This window comes from Macaca fascicularis, chromosome 7, assembly GCF_037993035.2.
Source record: "Macaca fascicularis isolate 582-1 chromosome 7, T2T-MFA8v1.1".
Taxonomy (NCBI): Eukaryota; Metazoa; Chordata; class Mammalia; order Primates; family Cercopithecidae; genus Macaca; species Macaca fascicularis.
The window spans coordinates 119,048,116-119,071,073 of NC_088381.1; the positions used below are offsets into that span (position 1 = coordinate 119,048,116).

Genomic DNA, 22,958 nt, shown 5'->3' on the forward strand with positions numbered 1-22,958 from the left:
AACGGGGAAAAAAGAAGTGAACAGATCACTGACTTTGGAGTCAGATTTCATGTGGGACCAAATTCTGATTCCATATATGGCCTTGGGCAAGTAATTTACTATCCTTAAGAGAGGGCAAGCCCGGTGGCTCACGCCTTTAATCCCAGCACTTTGGGAAGCCGAGGCAAGAGGACGGCTTGAGCCCAGGAGTTCAGGCCAGCCTGGACAACATAATGAGACTCTATCTCTTTAGAAAACACACACACACAAAACTCTCTCTCTCTCTCTCTCAAAGCCCCTTGATTTTCTTGACTATAAAACAGGAATGATAATACCTCAATTACAGAGTGGGCAGCTAACATATATGAAGCACTTGGTTCACGGTTAGTATTAAGTTAGTCTATATTTCCCTCTCTTTAAGTTGTACCTCTCTTTAGCAGAAATAGAAGGAGGAATTTCTCAGCAACTTGAAGAACCACAATATAAATGCAATTTTATTATAAAAGAAACAACAGTCTTGCCATGTTCTCCCCGGACAAGTTAAAAAAAAAAAACCTATTAAAAAATTGAGACAAAGGAGACTAGGAAGGCAAAAATATATATATTTAATAGTGACATTCTTCCATTCCAGGACCCCTGTGAATACTAAAACCTGAAGATGTCCAAGTCCCTTATATAAAATGGCATAGTATTTGCATGTAACCTATTACACACCTTCCTGTATACTTTAAATAATACCTAGATTACTTATAATACCTAATACAATGCATACACATCACCTCACTTGCCTGGATTCAATGTAGTATTCAGTGCATGGTAAATTCAAGTTTAGTTTTTTCAAACTTTGTGTAATTTTTTTTCCCCAAATACTTATGCTCTGTGGTTGGTTGAATTTATGGATGCAGAGCCCATGGATACCAAGGGCTGACTGTATATATACATACATAATATGTATCCCTTTGAAGAATAAAGGATTCAAATATTACATGTTTTATGAGATGACTGAATTTAGTGGTTGGAATTTTTGGGTCCAATCTCCCATGGATAATGAGGAATCATTTTTCGGGTGTTTTTAAGTCAAGTTACATTATTTTCAATAGTGTGTGAAACAAGAGGATAGTGATTATGAGCAAAATAAAGAGAAAAACCTTTAGAGACAATTTCCTAAGGTCACCAGTTTTGGCTTTTTTTTCTTCCATCCTGTCCTAGTTTCATCAGTGACTCAGGACCTCAGTTGACACAGAACTGGTTTCAAGTATAGGAAAAAGATGTGAACCCACCATCAATTATCAGTGGTAAGAGAATTTAAAAAAAAAAATCAGGAGCTGTTCAGATCAAGATGAATATGCCTTTGTTTTCATCTTGAAAAAACTTCAGTCATTTTTACAATGCTATAAACACAAATTAATTTAACCCACTGTCCTCACTTTTACGTTTTAAAAGCCTGTGGAAGAAAGATGTGACAAAAAGAAAGATGCAAACATTATTATTTTAAATCCCTAACTTTTACATCCATCAGCTTTTCTTTCTGCTTAGTGCCCTGTCTGGAAACCGTCTTTTCCTTGTATTCTGTTTTTTTGTTTGTTTTGTTTTTTAAAAAATAGTCTTTAATTTCCCAAAACAAAGGGAGATTGATTAGGACTTTCATTCACATGCTTCAGGCACTCCTTTCTATGAAGATGGATTCCTTCTTCAATAATCCTTTCCAAACAAGTTCTTAAGTCAGTTTCTTTCTTCTTTTTTTTTTTTTTTTTTTTTGATAATGTAAAACAAATTGTACCATTAGTCATTTAACACAAGCAAAACATCTCCCTTTGTGAAAACCACCAAGCCATTTGGTTAATAAATCATGTTTACCTAATGGATGGAACTTGATAATTTCTCCATATGTTACTACTAAAACTGACAAGGCAGAAGTTGCCAAGAAGAAGGGCTACACAGTACTCTAAAGAAAGAAAAATAGTTCTTGAGCTTTCATTAAATGTTTCTTTGTCTTAAAGTTTGGTTCTGTTTCCACCAGGAAATTAATTGCTATTTCACTTATACCTATGCCTGTAATTAAACAACGTTAAGAGAGTAGCTTTCAGAATAACTATTCCCAAAGCTAGTCTATGGAAAAAGCAACATTCCCAAGTAACTTTTTATGATATTTAGGATACCAACGAATAGTTTGTGAGTATGGCCTGTTTATTTCTAACAAAGCAACAAAAAATGCCTGAATCTGCACCATTTATTTGCTAAGATAAATAGTCCATGTGATTTTTGCCTGTCATTACAGCCTTTTTCAATTTTGGGGGGAAACATTGCCAAATAAGAAAAAAATCCATATATGGCCTTGGGCAAGTGAAATGAATAGAATTTTTCAACTGCTTAGAGAAAGCTCCTTTGACATGCAGTATAAATTGCCAGAGGAACTGAGTGCATCTAAACAGACCATACAAATTTATACTTCTACCAACAGTGTATGAGATCTGTTTTCCTTACATTTATATTAGATTTTTATCAAACTTTTTAAACTTTGCCAGTCTGATAGGTAAGAAGTAGTGTTGTGATTTTTATAAATATCTCTTCAGTTATAAGGGAAGTTGAACTATAATATTTTTGGACAGGCATGGTGGATCATGCCTGTAATCCCAGCATTTTGGGAGGCTGAGGTGGGTGGATCGCTTGAGCTCAGGAGTTGGAGACCAGCCTGGGCAACATGGCAAAATCCCGTCTCTACAAAAAATACAAAAATTAGTCAGGAATGGTGGCATGTGCTTGTAGTCCCAGCTACTAGGGAGTCTGATGTGGAGGATGGTTTGAGACAAGGGGGTGGACATTGCAGTTAGCTGAGATGGTGCCACTGCACTCCGGCCTGGGTAACAGTCTGGATACCCTTTATTTCTTTCTCTTGTCTGATTGCTGTGGCTAGGACTTACAGTACTATGTTGAATAGAAGTGGTGAAAGTGGGCATCCTTGTCTTGTTCCAGTTTTCAGGGGGAATGCTTTCAACTTTTCCCCCGTTCAGTATAATGTTGGCTGTGAGTTTGTCACAGATGGCTTTTATTACCTTAAGGTATGTCCCTTCTATGCCAATTTTGCTGAGGGTTTTAATCATAAAGAGATGCTGGATTTTGTTGAACGCTTTTTCTGCATCTATTGAGATAATCATGTAATTTTTGTTTTTAATTATGTTTATGTGGTGTATCACATTTATAGACTTGCAGATGTTAAGCCATCCCAGCATCCCTGGTATGAAACTCACTTGATCATGGTGGATTATCTTTTTGATATACTGTTGGATCTGGTTAGCCAGTATTTTGCTAAGGATTTTTGCATCGATGTTCATCAAGGATATTGGTTTGTAGTTTTCTTTTTTTGTTTTGTCCCTTCCTGGTTTTGGTATCAGTGTGATACTGGCTTCATAGAATGATTTACGGAGGATTCCCTCTTTCTCTATCCTGTGGAATAGTATCAATAGGATTGGTACCAGTTCTTTGAATTTCTGGTGGAATTCAGCTGTGAATCCATCTGGTCCTGGACTCTTTTTTGTTGGCAAGTTTTAAATTACCATTTCAATCTCACTGCTTGTTTTTGGTCTGTTCAGAGTTTCTATATCTTCCTGGTTTAATCTAGGAGGGTTGTATATTTCCAGGAATTTATCCATCTTCTCTAGGTTTTCTAGTTTATGTTTTGACTTTTAATTGTTTTCATCATGACTTTTATTTACTTTTATGTTTTTCATATTTTATTAATATTTTTCCTCTTTACTTCCAACTAACTAATCTATTGGTTTTATGCCATGTAAATTGCTTTATTTTATTCCTTTTAATTTTCTTATTTTATAATTATCCTCTTGGTTTTAATGTCTCCTCCACCTATCTTTGAGCTTTTACTATTTGAGCCTGGGCACAAAAGCACAGGCTGGAGGCTGCCTCTGTGCAGTGGCCGTGTTTTCACCTCTTTTTCCCCTTACTGAATCTCTTATCTGTTTATCGTCATCTTAGCTGCCTCAGAAAACTAAATAACTTACTTGGCCTAGAAGAACTCCTGTTTTTGTTTGTATGGATGGTGCTCTTGTTATACTGAAATGGTGATAATCTTGATAATTTGCACTATCCGGAAACTATTTCCAAAGATTACTCATGGGAAGTAGAACCAGGTGACTGTGAATGAGAAAAGACATAGAGAATCTTTACTTTATACTTATACCTATCTGTACTGTTTGGAATGTTTCCATAGTCATGTAGTACTTTTATAAAATACACAAGTGAAAACTAGTAAGTTTTATGTTCTCCAACATTTATGGGCAATGGCTATGGGACAAATTGTATCAACAGCATGCCAAAGGTGAGATGGGAAGTTGTCACCCTGCTCTGGCATGGGTGAGGAAGCTGTTGATAAATAGTCCCAGGATAGCAACATAGAATGTCTGTATCCACATGGTGGCCAGCAGTGGACAGACCCTAAGGTTACTCCCAATGACCCCTGCCTTCTAATATTCAAATCCCCTCCCTTTGAGAGTGAGTAGGATCTGCAACCTACTTCTTTTTTTAATTATTATTTTTTATTTTTTTGAGACAGGGTCTCACTGTGTTGCCCGGGCTGGAGTGCAGTGGCGCAATCTCGGCTCACTGCAAACTCCACCTCCCAGGTTCACGCCATTCTCCTTCCTCAGCCTCCCGAGTAGCTGGGACTACAGGCAGTTGCCACCACGCCCGGGCAATTTTTTTGTATTTTTAGTAGAGACAGGGCTTCTCTGTGTTAGCCAGGATGGTCTCGATCTCCTGACCTCGTGATCCGCCCACCTCGGCCTCCCAAAGTGCCAAAATTACAGGCATGAGCCACCCCACCCGGCCGGATCTGCAACCTACTTCTAGTTGGGATATCACCCCTATGATTATGCTATAATACATTAGAGAAGACTCCATGCTACTAGCACTCACTGTTGCTTTCCTGCTGGCTCTGTAGAAGCAAGTGGCCATGATGTGACCTGGATATGAAGAGGGCTGTGTGCTGGGAGCTGCAGGCAGCCTCTAGGGGCTGAGGGTGGTCTCTAGCCAATACAGCGAGAAACCAAAGCCCTCAGAAATACAGATGCAAGAAAGTGAATTCTGCTAACAACCTGAGTGAGATTGGAAGCAAATTTTCCCTAACTGAGCCTCTAGATGAGAACATACCCAGATGACACTTTGATTGCAACCATTTGAGAGCAGAGGACCCAGCTAAATGGTTCCTGGAATCATGACCCATGGAAACTGTGACATGATAATGTGTGTATGTATGTGTTAGTGTGCGTGTTTAATTGCTTTATTGAGGTATAATTTGTATACTATATAATTCACCTATTTAAAATGTACAATTCAATGAATTTTAGTATATTCACTGAGTTTGTAAGCATTACCACAATCTTAGAACATTTCATCTCCTCCCAAAAAACCTCCACACACATTAGCAGTTATTCCCCAACCCCTCAGCCCTAGACAATTTCTAAACTACTGACTGTCTCTATAAATTTGCCTTTTCAAGGTATTTCATATGAATGAACTTGCATAATATGTGGTCTTTTTTGATTGACTTTTCACTTAGTGTTGTTTTAAGCCACTAAATATGTGGTAATTTATTACATAGCATAGAAAACTAATACACATTCACAGCAGTTTAACTCTAATATTTATTTCTCAATTGCTCCTCTTCCCTTCTAATCAGGGTCAAAAGAATCCTCATCCATTGTGTCCCTCGTGAGAACTGCTCATTTGTTAGAACTTTTATTCATCATTCAGGATTCACATAAAAGGTAAGATCCCACACAGGAGGGAAACACTCTTCACTTCCATATCATGGATCTTTGTTCCTTTTGAGAAAGTGCTTCAAGGGTTTAGGTTGTGGCTGAGGATCCTGTAATGTTTGTTTGGTTTCCCCAAGGACAAGTAGAATGTTAACTATGATATTCAAATCTAAACCTTTACTTTTTGTCTGCTTGAACTTTCAGTAACAGAGAGGTGTGTTACAGTCTCACTATGATTGTGAATTTCTTGATTCCTCCTTGTAAACTTCCCCTCCACTATCCATCTGCATCCCTTATCCCCGAACTACCCTGGCCTATGGTTTCAGGTCACTTCTGTGGTTTCCAGTGACCCATTTTCTGGCACTTGGAGATGTTTCCTGTTTTAAGTATGTATGAATTTGGCTTTGCATTTAAAATAATTTGTATTATATTTTAAAAATCTTTTCTAGGCATTGCAGTGGGAGGGTTTTTACATTTCTCAGTCTGCCATATTGCTGAAATTGGATCAATCAAAAGTTGATTTTTCTAAAGTCCTAAATGGGACATATTTCCTATCCCCAGGTGTCTTATAATTTTGTTTATTAACAATCATCTCAATTCCTCAAGGAGTCAGGTGTCACCCTGCAATCCCTTTCCTAACACAGCATCACTAGGCTCCCGCATTTGACCACAACTCACAAGATTCCAGACACCGCCTTGTGAAATGCCACCACTTCCTACCATCAGATTCAAGTGCAGAGATGAACACATGCTTACACACAAGCATGTCTTCCTGCCCTCTCCACAGAGTTTCTGAGGGGGTGCCAATAGGCCAGAAGCCAGGCAGTAAGCTCTGGCCACAATGAACCATGCTCAGTTCCCTGAAAGTGCGATGTTCCCATGGATATGCTTTGCACTTACTTTTCCCTTGTGCTATTTTCCTTATTCCCACCTGGCAAACTCCTGTTCATCACTCAAAATGCACCTCAATCCATTCGTTTTGCAAAGCTTTCCCTGCCCTTTTATTGCTTTGCACATCCTTCTACTATTGGATTCATTATACTATATTTTTGCATTTAAATGTCTGTCCACCTCACCAGCCTATGAGCTCTTTTTATCTCTAATGCCTGGCATGTTGCCTGACTCATACCAGGTACTCAACTAATGTTTATTGACTTTAACTTATCAGGATTTCAGGGTGATATCAGGGAAATGTACTGACACTGACTCCCAGAATTGGGTTTATTGGCAGTCTACCCCTGGACCTTGAAATTTGAGAAACTGACACAGGTTATACCTTCTCAAAGGCATTTAAAGGGGGAACTTGGGCCAGGAGTGGTGGCCCATGCCTGCAATCCAGCACTTTGGGAGGCCGAGGCAGGCAGATCACTTGAAGTTAGGAGTTTCAGACCAGCCTAGCCAACATGGTGAAACCCTGTCTCTACTACAAGCCTCTTCAGTGTAACCCTGACCCATCCTTCCTTAGTGGGTGGGGCTTCCTTGCAGGATCTCCAATAACTCCAGCCAGAGGCTCAGGGACAGAATTCAGATCTCCTTGGGCCTGAGCCTCTAGGGGGAAGGGTGGCTGCATTCTCTGCAGACCAGCAGACTTAGCCACTCCTCCTGGTAGTTTTGAGAAATCTGGGCAGCCCAGATGAGTGGGTTTCCCCCCAATGAAACATACCCTTTCCACCAAGGGACAAAGTGCTTCATTAAATGGGTCCTGCTCCCCATGCCACCCAACTGGGTGAGACCCTCCAACATGGGTTGTCAGACACCACATACAGGAGCAATCCTACTCGCATCAGGTTGGTGTCCTTCAAGGTCAGAGGTCCCAGAAGAAGGATCAGGTACCCATCTTTGCTGCTCTCCAGCCTCCTTGAATGACATCTCCAGGCACAGAGCAAATCAGATTAATAGGGCCTGAAGTGAACCCCTAACACACTGCAGTAGCCCTACAGAAGAGGGACAGGACTATTGAAAGAAAAATAAGCAGAAAGCAACAACAATAGCATCATCAACAATCACAAAAACAACAAAAAGGCCCCCACAAAAACCCCATCCAAGGGTCAGCAGCCTCAAAGACCAAAACTAGACAAACTCACAAAGATGAGAAACAATCAACAACAAAAAAAATGCCGAAAACCCAAAAGGCCAGAGTGTCTCTTCTCCAAATGATCGCAATGTCTCTCCATCAAGGTCACAGAACTGGATGGAGGATCAGATGAACGAATTGACAGAAGTAAGCTTGAGAAGATGAACAGTAAAAAACTATGATGAGCTAAAGAAGTATGTTCTAACCCAATGCAAAGAAGCTAAGAAGCTTGATAGAAGGTCAGAGGAATTGCTAACTAGAATAACCAGTTTAGAGAGGAACATAAATGACCTGATGGAGCTGAAAAACACAGCACAAGAACTTAATGAAGCACATACAAGTATCAACAGCTGAATTGACCAAGTGGAAGAAAGGATATCATAGTTTTAAGACCACCTTACTGAAATAAGACATGCAGACAAGAATAGAGAAGAAAGAATGAAAAGAAATGAGCAAAGCCTTTAAGAAATATGGGACTTCATAAAAAGACTGAACCTACGATTGACTGGAGTACCAGAGGAGGTGGGGAGAATGGAAACAAGCTGGAAAACACACTTCAGGATATTATCCAGGAGAACTTCTCCAACTTAGAAAGACAGGCCAACATGCAAATTCAGGAAATACAGAGAACACCATTAAGATATTCCATGAGAAGATCAACCCCAAGACACACAATCGTCAGATTCTCCAAGGTTGAAATGAAGGAAAAATGTTAAGGGCAGCCAGAGAGAAAGACCAGGTCACCTACAAAGGGAAACCCATCAGACTAACAGTAGACCTATCAGCAGAAACTCTATAAGCCAGAAGAGAGTGGGGGCCAATATTCAACATTCTTAAAATAATTTTCAACCCAGAATTTCATATCCAGCCAAACTAAGCTTCATAATCTAAGGAAAAATAAAATCCTTTACAGACAAGCAAATGCTGAGGGATTTCATTACCACCAGACTTGCCCTGCAAGAGCTCCTGAAAGAAGCACTAAATATGGAAAAGAAAAACTGGTACCAACCACTGCAAAAACACAGCAAAATATAAAGACCAATGACACTACGAAGAAACTCCATCAACTAGTGTGCAAAATAACCAAATGGCATCATGATGACAGGATCAAATTCACACATAACAATACTAACCTTAAATACAAATGGACTAAATGCCCCAATTACAAGACACAGACTGGCAAACTGGATAAGGAGTCAAGACCCATCGATGTGCTGTATTCAGGAGACCCAACTTATGTGCAAAGACACACACAGCTCCAAATAAAAGGTTGGAGGAAAATTTACCAATCAAATGGAAAGCAAGAAAAAGCAGGGGTAGCCAGGCATGGTGGCTCACACCTGTAATCCCAGCACCTTGGGAGGCTGAGTGGGGCGGATCACCAGAGTTCAGGAGTTCAGCTCATGATCAGGCTGGTCAATATGGTGAAACCCCGTCTCTACTAAAAATACAAAAATTAGCTGGGTATGGTGGCAGGCCCTTGTAATCCCAGATACTAGGGAAGCTGAGGCAGGAGAATCACTTGAACCCAGAGGCAGAGGTTGCAGTGAGCTAAGTTCGTGCCCCTGCATTCCAGCCTGGGTGATAGAGCAAGATTCTATCTTTAAAAAAAAAAAAAAAAATGCAGGGTTGCAATCCTTGGCTCTGACAAAACAGACTTTAAACCAACAAAGATCCAAAAAAAAAAAAGGACAAAGAAGGGCATTACATAATGGTAAAAGGAACAATTCAAGAAGAAGAGCTAACTATTATAAATATATGCACCCAATACAGGGGCACTCAATAAAACAAGTTCTTAGAGACCTACAAAGAGACAGACTCCCACACAATGATAGTGGGAGCCTTTAACACCCCAGTCAGTGTTAGACAGATAAACGAGACAGAAAATTAACAAGGATATTCAGGACTTGAACTCAGCTCTGGATCAAGTGTACCTGGTAGACATCTACAGAACTCTACCCCAAATCAACAGAATATACATTCTTCTCAGTGCTCATGGCACTTATTCCAAAATCGACCATACAATTGGAAGTAAAATACTCCTCAAAAAATGCAAAATAACTGAAATCATAACAGCTCTCTTAGACCACAATGCAATCAAATTTGAACTCAAGATAAAGAAATTCACTCAAAAGCACACAATTTCATGGAAATTGAACAACCTCCTCCTGAATGACTCTTGTGTAACTAATGAAATTAAGGCAGAAATCAAGAAGTTCTTTGAAACGAATGAGAACAGACAGACAACACAGCGGAATCCCTGAGACACCGCTAAAGCAGTGTTAAGAAGAAAATTTGTAGCACTAAATGCCTACATCAGAAAGCTAGAAAGATCTCACATTGACACTTTAACATCACAAGTAAAAGAGCTAGAGAGGCAAGAGCAAACTAATCCAAAAGCTAGCAGAAGACAAGAAATAGTGAACTAAGATCAGAGAAGAATTGAATGAGATAGAGACATGAAAAACCCTCCAAAAATTATATGAATCTAGGAGCAGGTTTTTTTAAAAAATTAGCAAAACAGATAGACTGTTAGCTAGACTAATAAAGAAGAAGAGAGAGAAGAATCAAATAGACACAATAAAAGATGATAAAGAGGATATCACCACTGATTCCACAGAAATACAAACTACCATAAGAGAATACTATAAACACCTCTATGCAAATAAACTAGAAAATCTAGACGAAATGGATAAATTCCTGGATGCATACACCCTACCACGACTAAATCAAGAGGAAGTTGAATCCCTGAATAGACCAATAACAAGCTCTGAATTTGAGGCAGTAATTAATAGCCTACGAATCAAAAAAAAAAAAAAAAAAAGCCCAGGACCAGACGGATTCACAGCTGAATTCCACCAGAAATACAAAGAGAAGCTGGTATCGCTCCTTCTGAAACTATTCCAAACAATTGAAAAGGAGGGACTCCTCTCTAACTCAGTTTATGAAGCCAGCATCATCCTGATACCAAAACCAGGAAGAGACACAACAAAGAAAGAAAACATTAGGCGAATATCTCTGATGAACACAGATGCAAAAATTCTCAATAAAATACTGGCAAACAAAAATCCAGTAGCACATCAAAAAACTTATCCATCATGATCTAGTTGGCTTCATCCTTGGGATGCAAGGCTGTTTCAACATATGCAAATCAATAAGTGTAATCCATCACATAAATGGAACCAAAGACTAAACCACATGATTATCTAATAGATACAGAAAGGCCTTTGATAAAATTCAACATCCCTTCATGTTAAAAAATCTCAATAAACTAGGTATTGATGGAACATATCTGAAAATAATAAGAACTATATATGACAAACCCATAGCCACTATCATATTGAATGGGGAAAAGCTGGAAGCATTCCATTTGAAAACCAGTACAAGAGAAGGATGCTCTCTCTCACCACTCCTATTTGACATAGTATTAGAATTTCTGGCCAGGAAATCAGGTAAGAGAAAGAAATAAAGGGTATTCAAATAGGAAGAGAGGAAGTCAAATTGTCTCTGTTTGCAGACGACATGATTTTATATTTAGAAAACTCCATCATCTCGGCCCCAACACTTCTTGAATTAATAAGCAGCTTCAGCAAAGTCTCAGGATACAAAGCCAATGTGCAAAAACCATAAGCATTCCTTTACACCAACAATAGACAAGCACACAGCCAAATCATTAATGAAGTCCCATTCACAAGTGCTACAAAGAGAATAAAATACCTAGGAATACAGCTAACAAAAGATGTGAAGGACCTCTTCAAGGAGAACTACAAACCACTGCTCAAGGAAATAAGAGAGGGCACAAACAAATGGAAAAATATTCCATCCTCATGGATAGGAAGAATCAATATTGTGAAAACGGCCATACTGCCCAAAGTAATTTATATATTCAATGCTATTGCCATCAAACTACCACTGACATTCTTCACAGAATTAGAAAAAACAATTTTAAATTTCATATGGAATCAAAGAAGACCCCATATAGCCAAGACAATACTAAGCCAAAAGAGCAAAGCTGGAAGCATCACACTACCTGACTTCAAACTATAGTAGAAGGCTACGGTAACCAAAACAGCATGGTACTGGTACCAAAACAGACATGTAGACCAATGGAGCAGAACCGAGACCTCAGAAATAATACCACACATCGACAATCATCTGATGTTCGACAAACCTGATGAAAACAAGGAATGGGGAAAGGATCGCCTATTCAGTAAATGGTGCTGGAAAAACTGGCTAGCCATATGCAGAAAACTGAAACTGACCCCTTCCTTACACCTTATACCAAAATTAACTCAAGATGGATTAAAGACTTAAATGTAAATCCACAAACCATAAAGACCCTAGAAGAAAACCTAGGCAATACCATTCAGGACATAGGCATGGGCAATGACTTCATGACAAAAACACCAAAAGCAATTGCAACAAAAGCCAAAATTGACAACTGTGATGTAATTAAACTAAAGAGCTTCTCCACAGCAAAAGAAACTGTCATCAGAGTGAACAGGCGAACTACAGAATGACAGAAAATTTTTGCAATTTATCCATCTGACAAAGGGCTAATATCCGGAATCTACAAGGAACTTAAACATATTTACAAGAAAAAAACACAACCCTATCAAAAAGTGGGCAAAAGATATGAAGACACTCCTCAAAAGAAGACATTTACGCAGCCAACAAACATATTTAAAAAAACCTCAAAATAAAATAAAATAAAATACAAATAAATAAAAATTTTATTAAAAAAAGAAAAAAAAAACCCTCAACATCACTGATCATCAGAGAAATGCAAATCAAAACCACAATGAGATACCATTTCACACCAGTCAGAATGGCAATTATTAAAAAGTCAGGAAACAATAGATGCTGGCGAGGCTGTGGAGAAATAGGAATGCCTTTACACTGTTGGTGGGAATGTAAATTAGTTCAACCATTGTGGAAGACAGTATGGTGATTCCTCAAGGATCTAGAACCAGAAATACCATTTGACCCAGCAATCCCATTACTAGGTACATACCCAAAAGATGATAAATCATTCTACTATGAAAATGCATGCACAAGTATGTTTATTGCAGCACTATTTACAATAGCAAAGACATGGAACCAACCCAAATGCCCATCAATGATAGACTGGATAAAGAAAATGTGGTACATATACACCATGGAATACTATGCAGCCATAAAAAGGAATGAGATCATGTCCCTTGCAGGGACATGGATGAAGTTGGAAGCCATCATTGTCAGCAAACTAATGCAGGAACAGAAAACCAAATACTGCATGTTCTCACCCATAAGAGGCAGTTGAACAATGAGAACATGGACACGGAACAACACACACCAGAGTCTGTTGGAGGGTGGGGGTTAAAGAGAGCGAACATAAAGGACGGGTCAGTAGGTGCAGCAAACCACCATGGTACACGTGTACCTATGTAAAAAACCTGCATGTTCTGCACATGTATCCTGTTTTTTTTTTTTTTTAAGGAGAAATAAATTTTAAAAGAGGGGGTGCTGGAGGACTTTGTAGGAATGTAAAATATCATGCAGCCATGGTGGAGGAAAGTTTGACGGCTCCTCAAAAAGTTGAATAGAATTACCACATGACCCAATAATTCTATTCCTGGATATATACAGAATAGAATTGAAAGCAGGTTCTCAAACAGATACTTGTACACCAATGTTCACAGCAGCATTATCCACATTCACCAAAAGATTGAAACAATTCAAATGTCCTTCAATAGATGAATGAATAAACAAAATGTGGTATATACATATAATAGAATACTATTCAGCTTTAGAAAGGTCTAAGATTTTTACACATACTACAACATGGATGAACCTTGAACAGGAGAATAGGACACACACACACACACACACACACACGGACATTTATTGGAGGAAGTGGCACATGTGATTATGGAGGTTAAATCCCATGATCTGCCATCTGCAAGCTGGAGACTGAATAAAGCCAGTGGTGTAATTCAACCTGAGTCCAAATGCCTGAGAACCAGGGAGCTGACCAGTGGAGCAATCCCAGGGCAGAAGAGGTTAGATGTCTCAGCTCAAGCAGTGAGGTAGGAATAAAAGGGTGAATTCTCCCTTCTTCGACTTTTTGCTCTATTCAGGCCCTCAATGGATTGGGTGATACCCACTCACATTGAGGAAGGCAAACTACTCTGCTGAGTCCAACAATAGACTCAATTCAAATGCTAACCTCAGCCAGAAATACCTTTGCCGCACATCCAGAAACAATGTTTAATCTGGGTAACCTGTGGCCTGCTCAAATTGACACATAAAATAAACCATCACAGGAATCAAGAGAAAAAGAAATGTCCTCTTGTTGCTTTTTCTAAAATAAATTCAGAGTCAAAGAAGGAACATTCCCTTGTGGCATCTGGATTAGCTTAGTATTTCCAAATAGTATAATGATAATTGAATCTGTTTTGTGATTAGATCAGCCACTCTGCATTTAGAGGCTGGTAAAGGTTACAGTACAACCAGAAATTTCAGCCGACTGAGCTAAACATACATCAGTGATAGCTCATGCCTGCATTTCCTGCACAAGCTGGAAAGAAAGGGCCTAAGCCTTCTTTGTTACAGTAACTTGAAGACCTGTGTCTGGGAACTGCCTCATGGACTTGCCTCTCCAGAATCTCACCAGATAATGCAAACTGATGGAGGGAGTCGGAAAACAGACTGAATCTGTCTTCATTCGGCATGTGTTAGACAGAGACAGCATATGGTTGCATTATAAACTCTTGAGACAGACTTGCTTCTGGAAACCTTTCATTGCCCTATTGCTGTTGCCATGGCAACTGCTAGGACTTTTGATTCTGTCTTGTTCCTTCCTTCAGCACTTGACCACTGGGGTGTGACTTCTGTTGAGCACTCTAGGAAAGCTCAGCTATGACTGCAAAGACTGCATTGTAATTTATGAGTGTCATAGGGGAATTGTATCCTCTTTTTGCTGCTCAGGGCAAAGCTACTATTTTGGGTCTGAACCTTCTCTCTGTGGGTGCTGCTCAGAGGATCTGGGTTGTTCCCTTCAGGCTGGGTGATTATGTAACCTGGAGGTGTGATGGGAACTGCTCCTCTTCCATTGTGTGACTCTTACAGTGGAAAAATAATTACAGTCATGGCGGTGAGTAAGTAGGGGGCAAAGCAAAGAACTGAATGATGTGCAACTACTTGCTGCTCTGGTGTCATGTGACAGTCTTGTTTTCAGGGGGAGGCTCTCAAGCAGTGGTGTCTTACAATGCTTCAGGATAGAAGCAACCACCAACACTGAAGAATATCAGGCAACAATACAGAATATTTTGCTTTCAATTTCCAATTGCATTAACCTAATTGTCTAGGTTACTGGATTAAATAGATAAGCTAACAAATCTATTTAAAAACTTTGTTAGGCTTTGTTTTAATACGAGACATTTTTAGATCATTGAATTATGTGATTCTGACAATTTTTCATGTTGGAGAACTACTGTTCACCAGCTCTTCTTTATAAACAGAGATAATTTTGTAAGAAATTAGAAATAAATCCTTATATTTAAAATGACTCTTTTCCTCATATTTTAATTATTTACATAATGAAAATTCATAGAACTACATAAAAGGCACTGGGTCTGTGGCTGGTCAGATCTCAATGTAGTAAGAACAAATTAGTTTTCTGCATAATAAAGGCTTAGGAATTTGTAATTCATGGCCATTATCACTCTGCTGGCCTTCATATTTTTGCATTGCTTATCGCAGTATATTAACAAATATTCATTAAATCCCTGTGAGCAAAATACAGTAAAAGATTGATATCATCACTATCTTACCCATTTTGTCAGAGGAGAGAAATGAAGATGAATTGAGTTTATTCTTTCCTTCCTAGAGTAATTTGGCTAGAATAATAATTCACTTGGCTAAAACTGGCTGGAAAACATGGGAGGGAGAAGAAAAAGAGGCTGGAAGGGAAGAATAAAGCATATATATTTTTAAATTTTAGTTATATTCCAATATGCTAGAGCTTTGAAGGCAAGGCTCTTGGCTTCATCTTGACTTTAGATCACGTTCTTCCTCTGGTGACTATGTAAATGAATTCATAATATTTAACACATCTCAACGCACGTGCCCCTTCTGTTTTCTTTGCACCACGTTGTAGATCTGCTTGTTTGTGTTCTCTCAGTCTCTCTGAGGCATTCGCCTTAAATGCCATAACACCAATGAGTCCTTTGATCAGAATGGAAGAGGAGGGGGCCCAGAGGCACAGACATCCTGGCTGCAGGGAATGCTCAGCAAGGACTTCCCAGAGTCCCTGTTCCCAGTCCAGAGGTCACTTCACCTACTCCATAATGGACCTTCCATCATGTGGTCCCTGGGAGCCACGGCAATGCCCTTTAAAGCAGCTGCCATCATTTACCAATTCACCAAACCCCCTAAAGTCACCATGGTTCTCCCTGGTTGGCCGCCTTCTTTGAATTCAACTTTTTGTTGTTGCCGTTGTTCAGTAAGCCTTTATTAAAGATGTTTTTATTACAGTCTGTATTTGAGTAGAATATCTGTTTTGAAATTGAAGTTCAATTTCACACTTTTCTTAAAACATATATTGACACAGAAAAGATATGTATAGATGCATGCGCATATGTAGCAGGAAGAGCATTTGCTATTTTGAGGCTTGACAGAGAAATTAAGGAGGTGCAGGGAAAAGAGAAGGGAGAGAGATCTCTTTATAAAGAGTAGAGAAAAAGCAATCAGGCCTGTCAAGGATGGCTGGTGCCTTCAGAACCAGTGATGTCTGAGATATATATATATAAAATCATTCACATGGTTCAAAAGTTAATAATTGAAATCTTCCTCCCACTTTTGTCTCCAATTCATACAGACCACCTCTCCAGTTTTCCCTACTCTATCAACAAATGTCATTATTTTCTCAAGAAGGTTTTCAGAGTTTCTCTGTGCATATACAAATATGAATAAATTGTTCCAGGCACAAAACAAAGCTCCCTGACCCCAAAAGATTACATTCTAGCTGGAAGAGACAGATGATATACAATAAATATAATAAATTTGAAAATAATATTTTCCATTAGATCAGTGGGTCTCAGGAAGAAAAAAACAGAAAATGTAAGGAAATAGAATCAGGATGAGGAGACTGGTTGCTGTTTCCAAGATGGCGGTCAAATGAGGCCTCATTGAGGAGGTAACATGTGAGCAATGACTTCAGTTCAGAAAAGACCATGGGGTGGAGAAAGGTTTTTTTTGTTCTTTTTGGAGATGGGAGTCTCACTCTGTCACCCAGGCTGGGGTGCAGCAGTGCCATCTTGGCTCACTGCAACCTTCCCCTCCCGCGTTCAAGAGATTCTCGTGCTTTGGCCTCCGCCAGTAGCTGGGACTACAGGTGCTCACCACCATGCCCAGCTAATTTTTTTGTAGTTTAGTAGAGACTGGGTTTCATAATGTTGGCCAGGCTGGTGTTGAACTCCTGGCCTCAAGTGATCTGCCCACCTCGGCCTCCCAAAGTGCTGGGATTACAGGTGTGAGCCACCGCGCCTGGCCGGGGTGGGGAAAGTTTAGCCCCACTTATAATAAGGAAAACGGTTTTCACCTGTGTTTTCTATGGGCACAGTGGTATTGATGAAAAAAGCCTAACTCTGTAAAACATTTAAAGAGATTTATTCTGAGCCAAATATGAGTGACATGGCCTGAGGCACAGTCTCAAGAGGTCTTGAGAGGAGGTTGGGTTGTAGCTTGGTTTTATATGTTTTAGAGAGACATAAGATATCAATCAACACATGTGAGGTATATATTGATTCTGCCTGGAAAGGCGGGACAACTCAAAGGGAGGAGGTGCAGGATGTAGTGCTTATAGGTCACGGGAGCATGCAAAGATTTTCTGATTGGCAATTGATTGAAACAGTTAAGTTATTATCTAAAAACCTGGAATCAATAGAAAGGAGCGTCTGGGTTAAGAAAAGTGGTTGTGGAAACCAAGGTTTTTATTATGTAGATGAAGTCTCGTAGGTGGCTGCCCTTAAAAATAATAGATGGCAAATGTGTCCTACTTAGACCTTTAAAAGGTGGTAGACTCTTAGTTAACCTCTTCAGGACTGGGAGGGGCTAGGAGGGGAAAGATCTAGTTATGTTATTAGAGATTCTTTACAGATACAAATTTTCCCCTGTAAAAGATGGCTTTGCAGTGCCATTTCAAAATATGCAAAGAAACATATTTTGGGGTAATATATTTTTATTTCCTTCTGTATCTGCCATGTGATACTAGAGGCAGGTTGGAACTTGGTATCTTATTGCTACAAAGAGTCTGCTTTGTCAGTCTGAAGATCTGTTTTTAATGTTAATGCTGGTCAGTTGTGCCTGAATTCCAAAAGGAGGAGATCCCCCTTCCTTCTCATCATGGCATAAACTAGGTTTTTTCAGGTTTCCTTGGGTCCCTTTGGTCAAGAGGAGGGGGTCCATTCACAGTCAGTTAGTTGGGGGGGTTGGAAATTTATTTTTGGTTTATAGTGGCATTACAAATTACATTGGATGGCCCCAACACAGAAGTGGATACACATATTCCCCTCCATCAATCCTCCTCAGGAAAACAACCTCTCTGTCAGCATCTCATCAATGTCAACAAGGGGGACTCACATACATTATGTCATCAAATGTATAATTTTCGTCCTCTAGGAAGAAACCAGAAGAAGCTGCTGTAGTTCTACTTTGATGACATTTGTTAGGCAAAGACAAAGCAGCATCTAGAAGGGGCAGCTTGTTCCTTTGCTTCCAGCAGCAGTGGAGGGTGGGGGAGTCACTCTAACTCCTCTCATTTGTTGGGCACTTAATATCTACCGGCACACTGCTAAGGATATGATCTCATTTGACCCTACAACAACAAACCCTGTGTTGTTGTGGGATAAGTATTTTTATTCCATTTTGACAGATAATAATTTATTAATGTTATAGGTAAAATGTTAGACTCAGGTTATGGAAACTGGCCAAGGTCACATAGATCCCAAGTATCCAGTTCTGAAGCCCATGGTTCTGGAGTGGGATGGACTCATTGCAGTCCTTGTCTTTCAAAGCAAATATCAGGCAGTGGAGTATCATCTGCCTTCTGCTGTTCACGATTGGAGCAGCTTGTAGTGGCTTTGAGCAGTGCAGGTAAATATATATGCTATCTCCCTAAAGGTCATTCTGTGGTTTCTTACAGAATCCATGATGCTTGGCATTTGGCTTGATTTTTTTCCCCTTCTATAATAAAATACCATATCAAGTCCACTCCTGTCAAATGTCATCATTGGTTTCACATCTCTAAGTCTACCTGTAGATTACTGAGGCAGTTTCAAAATTAATCACAGGATTCTCATATAAAACTCACAGTCATTGTTTCATCACTTTTTATTATAAAATAGTGCAGTGTCTCTTATCATTTAAAAGTTAATGGTAATTCTGTACAGTCTTAACAATATATCTCACATGGCTTCCAGAACACTTGTTCAGGTTACCAAATTCCTTGGCTTGTTGCTGACAGAGTTTACAGAAAAAGGAGTAAGTTTTTCGTTGAGCTGATCTATTTTAGGACAAAAGGGAGTGGATCTTACATACACTAATGTTTACTTAAAATTATATCTCTATCCAGGTGTGTGGTGGCATGTGCCTATAATCCCAGCTACTTGGGCAGCTGAGGTGGGAGGACTTCTTGAGCACAGGAGTTCGAGGCTGCAGTGAGCTATGATCACATCATTGTACTCCAGTCTGGGAGACAGAGTGGAAGACCCTGCCTCAAAAAAAAATCACATATTCATATATATATATATATGTGTGTGTGTGTGTGTGTGTGTGTATATATATAAGACTATCAGCTATATATAGTCTCAATCTCAATCTGAATTCTAAGTATTCACTAAAAGTAAAAAGTACATCACTTTTATGGGATAAAACCCATTCCTATGCCAATGCCAGAGTGAGTGTGACTGCAGCTGGATTGTCAATTCTATAATTAAAATGTCAGTTTTGGCCCTTCAAAAATGTGGCTCTATTTCTATTCTTCTATTATTCTCTTTGATTCTCAGAAAGCAAGAACAAAAATAAACTTAAAGTTTGTACGCTTGATGAAGAATTGACCCAAACACTTCTTTCTGTTGCAGATGAAATGTGTGATTTGTATTTTAGTTACTGAAGTGTCAGCCTTGGAAGTATTCTATTTTGTAGAAATTAAAGGTCTCAGAAGTTGCTCAGTTAGGATCCTTTTATTTGTGACTGATTTATTGATCAATTACAAATGTGATTTAAAAGACATACTTTTGAGATCTATTAATTTGTTATTTATCAATATACTTCATATTTACTTCTCATTTTAAGATGTTTTAACCATAAGTGATGCTGACATAGGAATGATATAGGGGAGACAGGGATAGAAAATAAATTTCTGACATTCTGATGTGTTTTTAAAATTAATTGGAAGCAGTATTCAGAAATATTCTCTAATTAGCTGTCAGCTTTCAGCCTGCATTCTGTAGCAATCTTTAATTTGACATCCAAAGATACTTCTTTATAGAAGAAAAACACAAATCATAAGTATAGATCTACCTGGCACTTTCTGGAAATTCTTGTAAGCTGCCAAATGGTTCTATTCTGGAACACAAGAAACAAAACAGCAGAAATCAGTTATGTCACTGCAAAAACAAAAAATGTCTTTGTTTTACTATCACCATCATCATCATCATCATCATCACTATGATCATTAACTCTGAGTTTAGGAAAACTTTGCTTTCCATTGGCTTTAGGTGTATCTTTTGCAACATATCCATAGTAGATGCTTGATAACCATTTTTTGAATGAATGAATGAATGAGATGTTTACATTTATGGCTGCAGTGGGGCAAGAGTTGGAAGATCTTAAACATTTCTGAGCTGTTACATGAGTCAGCACTGCAATACCTGTGCTAAAGACAATCTTTCAGAGTTCATCTTTTCCTAAGTTGTTTTCTGCATGAATCGTCCTAAAGTTCTTCCAGACACACTGGGACTCCCAAATGCCTATGATGTAAGGCCTCTGCAATGTGTGAATGTGTAGGAAGTGTTTTTAAGATTTTCTTTCCCAATCAATTTGCTTTTTGGCAGATGACACAATTAAGGTGCAATATGTAGGTGGACACTTGCTAAATTATAAAATAAAGGAGGCTAGTGGGTGAGTGCAGAGGCAATGACATTAATAAAGTGGAGAAGATAAGAATCAGATAATTAGAAAAGGCAATTTTTTTAACAATTTATGAAGAGCCATGAAATGTTATACTAACAGAAAGAATTAAGGAACCAAAAACATATACCAGCCCTCTGCAGGAAGGGGAGACTACAAAGACAAATATTTTATTATTTTATTTTATTTTATTTTTAATTTTTTGAGATGGAGTCTTGTTCTGTTGCCCAGACTGGGGAGTGCAATGGTGCAGTCTTGGCTCACTACAACATCTGCCTCCCCGGTTCAAGTGATTCTCCTGCCTTCGCCTCCAGAGTAGTTGAGATTACAGGTGCACACCACCATGCCCAGCTAATCTTTTTGTATTTTTAGTAGTGACAGGGTTTCACTATCTTGGCCAGGCTAGTCTCAAACTCCTGACCTCAGGCAATCCACCCACCTCGGCCTCCCAAAGTGCTGGGATTATAGGCATGAGCCATCGTGCCTGGCCAATAATTTTATTTTTGACCTGAAATTTTTATATGCTCTTCTACCAACTTAGTCTCTTATTTTCTGATTTTCTCACACACACACACACACACACACACACACATCCCTACATATAAAAATATAATGTTGTAAAGCAAATGTGATTTATAAAACAAAATCAGCGCATGAAATACCTTCTGAATACAGAAATACAGTTTAGAAAAGTTCAGTTTGTAGAGGATTTCATATGGTGACATTTGGCAGGTCAGTGCCAAGTCATTTTACCAGAGAGCACAATCACTGTGAATTTAGTAGCAACTACATTGCTGTTTTGACTCTCAGCCTTGAAGACCAGTGCTTGGTTTTGTGCACACACCAAGAATGAATCCATCTCTTGAAGGCTGGCTTACTGGAGACTGATCAGTAAAATCAAATTGCCAGTTTGTTTGTATAGTTTCATGGCACATAAAACTGTTAAATCGGCAAGAGTCCTCACATCAACATGACTAGCACATTATCTTGCTGTAGAAGACCAAGAAAAGAAGTCAGGCCAGCCCTAGAAGGCTGTATGATGAACATGGACTCAGGATACAGGAAGTGAGAGCAGCTGAGTGGCTGAAGGTATCCAACCTGAAGTGGCCAATAGATGCTCACAGGAGCCAGACAGGTAGGAGAAGTGGGTGAAGGTAACCTCTGAGGGCTTTGGACAGGCAGAGAGCAGTCTGCAAGGGACAACTCTCATTAGTTCCGATTGTTGCTACATGGGAATAAGAGCTTTTTCAAGTAAAGTAATAAATGGGGAATCTGATATAAAACGTTTTTATTTAAAAAACATTTCCAGTGTGGCTGGGCACCCTAGCTCACACCTGTAATCTCAGCACTTTGGGAGGCCAAGGCGAGCGGATCACTTGAGGTAAGGAGTTGGAGACCAGCCTGGTCAACATGGTGAAACCCCGTCTCTACTAAAAATACAAAAACGAAAAAAGAAAAATTAGCCAGCCATGGTGCCACGTGCCTGTAATCCCAGCTACTTGGGAGACTGAGGCATAAGAACCGCTTGAAACTGGGAGGTGGAAGTTGCAGTGAGCCGAGACTGTGCCACTGCACTCCAGCCTGGGTGACAGAGCAAGACTGTGTCAAAAACAAACAAACAAAAAATGTCCAGTGTGAAAGAAGATAAAGAAACCAAGGCTACAGCTTTCCAAAGTAGAGGCAGGAGATTGTGTAATCCTTTCACAAAGGTCAAACCACAAAATGTTCTAATAGATTTGAATAAACAACCAAAGTCAGTATCCACCGCTTTCAACATCTATCAGTTGGGAGTGCCTTCATTAACTAACCAATCGGAACTGGTTTGCAATTTAGGATTTCTGCCTAGCCAATGAATTGCCGATGTAAACAACTTTTCATGGAAATCCCCTATAGAAAACCTCTCCTGCATTTGCCTTACAAGACGCTATTGGGGGCTGCCCTGATTCAGTGTACCTGAATTG

The 22,958-nt window shown here is 39.3% G+C and overlaps 1 long non-coding RNA gene across 4 annotated transcripts in view; it reads right to left on the bottom strand.

Annotated features, from left to right (window-relative positions):
• The window catches only part of LOC123574523 (uncharacterized), a 136,057-nt gene that overhangs the window by 21,787 nt on the left and 91,312 nt on the right, over nucleotides 1-22,958 (bottom strand). For 2 of the 4 annotated variants that reach the window (XR_012415790.1, XR_006699546.2), the window contains exon 2: nucleotides 20,389-20,433. The exons of the other annotated variants lie outside the window; for them this stretch is intronic. This is a non-coding gene — a long non-coding RNA (uncharacterized lncRNA). The remainder of the gene's footprint in view (nucleotides 1-20,388; nucleotides 20,434-22,958) is intronic. 4 annotated transcript variants of the gene reach the window in all.